This window comes from Solanum tuberosum, unplaced genomic scaffold, assembly GCF_000226075.1.
Source record: "Solanum tuberosum cultivar DM 1-3 516 R44 unplaced genomic scaffold, SolTub_3.0 scf00327, whole genome shotgun sequence".
NCBI lineage: Eukaryota > Viridiplantae > Streptophyta > Magnoliopsida > Solanales > Solanaceae > Solanum > Solanum tuberosum.
This window is the reverse complement of record NW_006239249.1, coordinates 174,794-182,125: the sequence shown is the minus strand read 5'-3', so window position 1 is coordinate 182,125 and position 7,332 is coordinate 174,794. Positions and strand designations below refer to the sequence as shown.

Genomic DNA, 7,332 nt, shown 5'->3' with positions numbered 1-7,332 from the left:
ACCTAACTCATCCTGAGCTAGAAGTTATGGTCGTTTGAAGTTGACCAAAACTCAACTTATTCTAACTTAACAAAATTTCCAGATTTTAATTCTTTCCAAAAATGACTAGTTCCAATTATTAGCTTCTTCCTAGTTATTTCAAATTGCGAGATGTTACAATATTTGAGGCATATGTTGCTAAAAATGACCCATTTGTTGCTACATAAGAGTCAAATGTTGCTACATATGACTCATTTGTTGCTACAGATGACTCATTTACTGCTACAAATCACCCTTATGTAGTAGCATTTGACCATGTAGTGGATAGATAGAGTTAAAAGGGAATTGGTTGAAGCAACATAACATATAACATCACAGATAAAATAAAACATTGTAATTAATTACAAACATATTGTCAAGGCTTCAAGTTCTTATCTATTATCCCAGCAACCAAATTCCATTGCAATCGACCAACTGTATTGTCACACAACAAGGTGTTGGGAGGTTGAATTGGTGTGTTGGTAATCAAATGCTCAATAAATGCAAGTGAATATGACCCGCACGCGACACATGTGCTAATTTTTACCATGGGTTTCAATAGACCTTCAAATTTCCATGGTTCATTGAGGAGCTTATCTAACAAATGCTTCATTATTCCACTTTGCCTCAACAAGATTGACAGCAAGTCGAAAACATGTTGTATGAATGTCAAAAACTCATCATGTTCCGTACACGTCAGGTTGCAGTCATAAACATTCATGCGACCCTCGTGCAAGAGGATCTCAAGAGTCACAAAATGAGTATTGTTCATGTTCATGACTGCCAGAATTCTTTTTGCACCAATCCAATTGATGCCTCCAGGATATGGTATAATGCCTCTGATGTAGTCAATCATATCTCCATTCCATACAAACTCATTAAGTAATTGTGTAAAGCTTTTGCCACCAACTCTTGTTGCCTCCTCGCTGATACTGTCATACATTTGTTTGAAGTTGGTATAGAAGTTGAGATCCATGATTCTATCAGTGGAATCATAGTGCTCAGGGTATCTCAACTGCCTCTCCCGCATGAGGCTGAGAATTTCATCAATATACTGAAATAACAATTAATATTAAAGAGTAAAGAAGAGTAATGATTGAAAAGATAAAACAAACAAACATTATAAATCGAAGGTTAGTAGAGAAAAATTACCTAGTCTTCCCACCAAACGATTGTACTACCTTTTTTTTTGAATTTCGACAGCATAATGTTGCAACATATGACAATTCAAAAATTGTCATATGTTGCCACATATCTCCTTTCTGTTGGGGCACATGCAGATAATTTTGTGGTTTTTTTACAACAAAGGTTATATATATTGCCACATATGACCTTCATGTTGGAGAACATGCGGATAATTATGTGATTTTTTTACAACAAATACTATATATGTTCCAACAAAATAATAATAATTGATATTATCAGCAAAAATAACTCTTCACCAATTGTTTATTTACAACTTATCAACAAAAAAGTCAATGGTATACATAACCATCAAAACTAAATCTAATCAATGGTAGTAACCATAACATTTTCATCCGAAAACGTTGTTGCTCACATCCTTCACATCGACAAAAAGAGCATTTGATATTAGATGAGAAAGCAACACTAGCAAAAGATTGAGATGTTGCCACAGATGAAGCTCCTTGTGACATTTTATCTACAAGGTAAATAAAAAAAGTTTGTGAGTGTACAACTGATTATAAAATAATAAGGGTAGCAATTTATACTTATGTTGACACAGATGAACATTTTGTTGCCACATCTGTACCTTTTGTTGACACAGATGAATTTTATGTTGACACAGATGATCATTCTGTTGCTCTAACACATAGGTGACATGTTCAAACATATGACAACTATGTTGGAATATGTACCAACATATCACCAATACGTTGCAACATACAACACAAGATGAACAAAATGTTGGACAACTGAACAAAACTAAATTTGTACAATCATATGAACAAAATGGTCACAAAAAAAGAACAAAAGCAACAAAAATGACTCTTCACTGAACAACAACAAAAATGACTCTTCATAAATACATTTCCTAAAAATTAGGGTTTTTTTGGGTTTGTCGATTTCTTTCAAAAACAAAAATAATAGGTACCATTACACCATTATTCAATTTTCACATCTATAGAACGGTTTCTTGTTCATTAACCCAAGAAAAGAACTTAGTATCAAGAGTATGTTGTTCGAAATTGTAAAATCTTTTAGAAAGAGAGGGAGAGAGTGAGTGACGGTTGGAGATGAGGGGGAAGATAATGGGGGAGAATGATCGTATTTTCTAAGGAAAAAGAAGAAGAGAAGAACGTTGGAGAGAAGAAGAAGAGAGAAAATTCTATTTTCTTTTAATAATTCTTTTTAAATAGAAAGTTTAAAATGTAGTGATTATTTGAATTTTATAAAAGATTAGAAAGTTTTGAAAATGTTAATTCGATCCCAAATTAACTTAATTACCTTTTTAAGTGGATTTGACCATTTCTTAGTCAAAGTGTCGCCAAAAATCAAAGCAAGACTTAATTGACATCTTTCATTTAATTTTCTCAAACAACATTCTACCTAGGTTTAATCGGATTTATTTGGCGGTTGCTTTCTCCAGCTCGGTATGTATCTCCTTCCATTGTTAAATTTGCTTCCTTTGTGATCAACTGAGTCTTTCTGCTGGTTTGATTTAGATTTCTTCTGTGTGTTTCAATTTTGCTGCTGCATCGGCTATAACTATGATCTCTTTGAACTGAACTTGAGGTAATTCAGTGTTGGATCTGTTTGTCTTTGCGAGTTACGCCTGAAAAATTTGTGTGCCTTTCTTATTTTGCCTTTTTTCAATTGATTTGTTGTTTTATTTGTGTGTTTAGTCTTCAATTTGAGTCGGACTATGTGAATTGAGTTTCAATTGAGTATGGCCGTGGTATGATTATCAGATTTCACCCCCCCTCCGGCAGCTCTACAGCTTTTTCCCTTTTTTCCTTCTCCGGGATTACTTGTCAATTAACTGTGTGTTGACAACAAGATGCACTGGAACAATATTAATTAACCCTCTATATGTGCAAGCTACTGCCTTAATGAATTGGTGCGAGCTAACTTTTCCACATTTGTGATGCATACAACTACTTATATAAAAAAAATAGTTTGTGACATTTGTCGTGCCAATTTGCAGGTTAAAGGAGAACAAACACTTCTGGCTTATACATTGAAATAAAGGAATTGGTCGATCTCTCCCATCAGACAGATCAACGACATCAGGCATGGCATACACAGGTATGAGAGCTGATTTGACCGCGCAGACCAAATGAGCGAAATTTAAGAAGCTCATCTGCCTCAATCTTGCATCTATTGAAGATGAAACAATATCTATCTCGGCCATTCCTTCGCTGTCATCTACAGTGAATTCAAAGAATGGCATGATTCTACTTTAAAATTGATAATATCTGCAAATCACCCTTACTTTTGCCATTTTAATCGACTTCAATATCTACATAATACAGAGGTCAAAACTCCACCAAAAAAAAAGTTACAAAGAACTGTTCCTCATCATCTATTTTTTTCCTCTCTTTTTTTCCAAAAATTGGAAAATAATCAATGTGATGGAGTCTTCTATTTACATGTGAAATTTGAAATTCCATGATAATAATTGTTACAGGACCAAAAAATGAGTAATAGGTAGTGTTGCTATTCAATTTCCTATGAGAAAGTGCCTGATAAGCACTATTACGGCGTACACACCACCCTCCTTGGATTTGATTTGTTGACTAACACTGTATATGTTATTGTCGTTATACGATAAAATGACAAGTTTCTTCATCGAGAACTGGAACACTGTCAACTAAGCTTCAAGTGAAATGACACAAAAATTGGAGGCTACCCTCTTTTCTCATGCTCAACTGTTTGAGGATGGTTAGTTCAATCAGTTACTAGTTTAATTTGTTTTTCTTCATGAATTTGACTTTGTTGATTTGTAAATATCTAAGTGTGATCAGATATGATTTTGTAGGATTTAAATTGATCTTATAAAATCATATCTGATATGCTATTGAATAGGTTAGGATATTAGATCAATAAAATCATCCCTTGATTCTCAAATCTGCCAGAATCAAGGGATCTGATTGCTAGTTAGTTCAGTTTTCTGCACTATAAATATGTATCTACCAAAACTTACAGATTTTATTTCTCACCCAAATCTAACCACTTTTCCCATGGCTTCTCCTCTGTCTACTTCATTTTGTTTGACCTCAATAAACTTGGGTAAAATATCAGAAACAGTGATTATTTTACGAGGATATATACAATGAAACATCAAGAACCATTTTTCTCATTTCATGGCCAGTTATTACAATGTAGCTGATGACATATGAATATACCATGACTTGTTTTTGTTGTTGTTTTGCTCACAGGTGCCATTTCGAGCTTGACTTACACATAACAGTGGTACGCTAACAGCAACGGTCTCGGAAATGTTGGCTGAAAAACTACTATCCATGACGGCCGAAAAAGTATATCAAATTGTTGTTTTCAAGGTGCACACATACATAGCACTACAATTGAACAAGCTTCTCTCTGTACTTTCTCCTTACATTACATATGATCCTCATCAATCATTGCCAGTTGCCTATATCAAATGCCAGTTTGCTCATAAGCTTTTTAGACTTTAGCTACAAAAGCCGTTATTTAAAAAAGCTTGGCACACTGATTGTCTCATCCTGCCCTGAAAAGAAGCCGTCAACATCTGCGCTCCTCAGCATGGGAACTAAGAAGCAAACATTCGAACCACCCACTCATACGAAGAAACAGTAACAAGCATTTTACATTTTTAAACTACTTATTCCATAATTTGTTTGTTCTCTTACAATACCACATAGGTAGCAGAAAAACAAAAGTTGGGTGCGGCCAAAATTCAATCACATGGTTTGACATGTATAGCTGGATTTTGATTGCCTATACCAACGTCTTATAATCAGTCGCCTCAATGAAGGTTCTCCCTTTTTTGTGCAAGTGACAGTTCTGTCTCCAGTGTAGAATGTGCAGCTGCGAGTTAATTTGTTGTTGCACTTTTTTCTGATACAGGTCAGTTTTTTTCCCCGGGAAAGCAGTCTCCGTTCGCGCGCGCTCCGTCAGAGAATTGCGCGGTGGTGACCGACGGAAATAAGTTGTGTCACTGCCGCCGAAGGAAGAAATTACAAACATGGCGATACCACTAAGGGCAATGGGAGAGTTATTGAAGTATTGATTTAAGAACAGGAAGCTCCTAGAAGAAGCTCTTACTCACTCTTCCTGTCCTAATTCAGCTTCTAATTACCAGCGACTCACGCTCATCGGCAACGCCGCTCTCGACTTAGCTATTTCCAGCTATTTCTTCGTGACTTACCCTGACGTTGACTGTGGTAAGATATCTGGCCTCTCCACTGCCGATGCACGTACGGAAAAACTTGTTAGAGTTGCTGTCCAGCACGGCCTCTACAAGTGCCTCAGCCGTGATTCGGCAATCCTCGATGAAAAGGTACATACTAGTATTTAACTTATAGGCATCTACTTCACATTGTTGTGTAGTTTAAGTTTTGTTGTATTTTCTCCTTCCGTCCCAAAATAGATGTGGCTTTTGGCTTTTCGAGAGTCAATTTGACTAATCTTTGGAGCTAAATTGGATTGCAATAATTTAATTTTTTAAAATTGAAATTTAGATATTCATAAGATATACATACAATACTATAAGTTGCAATTCATCTTATATCAATGTGGTGAAAAGATATATTTTTAAATTGTTGGTCAAAGTTCATATATTTCACAATCGAGAAGCGGATAGTGACAAATATTTCGGGGGCGTTGGGAGTAACTATCAAAGTATCTATATAAGCATATAATAGAGAGTGTATACAAGTAAATATTTCAATAAAAATTAAGACAAATCCACCTAGTGATGGCACTGGTCAGATATTGACCTCTGCCTCGTATGTTAATGTTCAAAAAATGGGTAATAATCATAAATAACCCCTCGAGAATAGGGTGCAAAGGAATGCTCATAAAGTTAAAGCATGTAATAGGTTTTTTTGGATAAGTTTAGGAGGGTAATTTTGTGTATTTTTTTCTTCAAATATTAATTACATGAAGGAAGGGAAATGACAATTTTACCTTTTGAAATCATAAGAGGAGGGTAGACACGCCATCCCTTTACACTTTAAGGTCTTTAAAAATGTATATATAACTACATGAATGCTCAAAGTATAGTTTGACCATCTGAATTTTAATAGACTCCTCCACTTTAGGGAGTAACTAGCTATATAGAAGTAAGCAAAGCATAAAATATGAACTTGGGAGAACTCCTCGCACTTACTGTATGGATTGCTCATATAAGCAAGTTCCCAAAAATTACGAAATGTATTAATCGAAAAAGTTCTTTGGTCTGGCTAGTCTAATTCGGCAGTTGCATCTTATCCAATATGTATGTCCATTTTGTTTCCTTTTGTGAGTCTTTGAATATCTAAGGCCATACTTGTTTCAAATAGTGAAGATTTCAGTTAGCCATTGCATATGACACTTAATTTTCCTTTGGTAACAGTGCATAATTGCGCATCTCATTGGCACTAGATTGTCAAACTGATTACAATAGTTCCTATGTGGAATTGTAATAGAGGAGACTTTGAATTTGACGCAAGTGAAGGAGTTCGTGAAAACAGTGCAACAGGAGGAGGAGATTGAGTTCTACGGAGGAACGATAAAAGAACTAGAGGTTCTTGCAGACATTGTGGAGTCTATAATGGGGGCTGTATATTTGGATTGTGGCTTCGATGTGAATGATGTCTGGGTGGTCAGTTTCTTTTTTACTATTTAAGTTTGTTCTCGCCAATGATCTTATGAAAACTCTATTTACCTTATCCTTTCTGGATTTAGAGTACCAATGTATCAATCAACTATGCCTCAATCCCAATTAGTTAGGTTGGCTATACGAATTCTCTATATCTGTTCCTCTGGATTTCTATTATAACTTGAAAATGTGATTATGTGGAATCAAAGAGTTGAGTCTCGCAGGCCTATTGGCTTTTAGTAAGTGCTTCTAATTTACAGCCTCAACATTAGTGTCCAAGGGGTTTTAACTGATATTTGTCGAACCTTTTTCAAGTAAAGCTAGTTATGCTTGTATACTTTGCATCAAACAGACTCAAGGCATACACCCCTGTTTACTGGTTGGTGACTTTTGCTGCAAGCTAAGTGATGTATGAGTAGTCATTATGTATGCTTATTAATTTTTAGAGGCAATTTTTTTTTCCTCTAGTAATGTTTTTAACGTGATATTCTCCAATTGTTGAATGAAAT

General features: G+C 35.3%; 1 pseudogene; it reads left to right on the top strand.

Moving 5' to 3' along the window:
* Positions 1–2,642: 2,642 nt before the first annotated feature.
* Positions 2,643–7,062, top strand: LOC102594503 (ribonuclease 3-like protein 2; annotated as a pseudogene).
* The last annotated feature ends 270 nt before the right edge of the window (positions 7,063–7,332 follow it).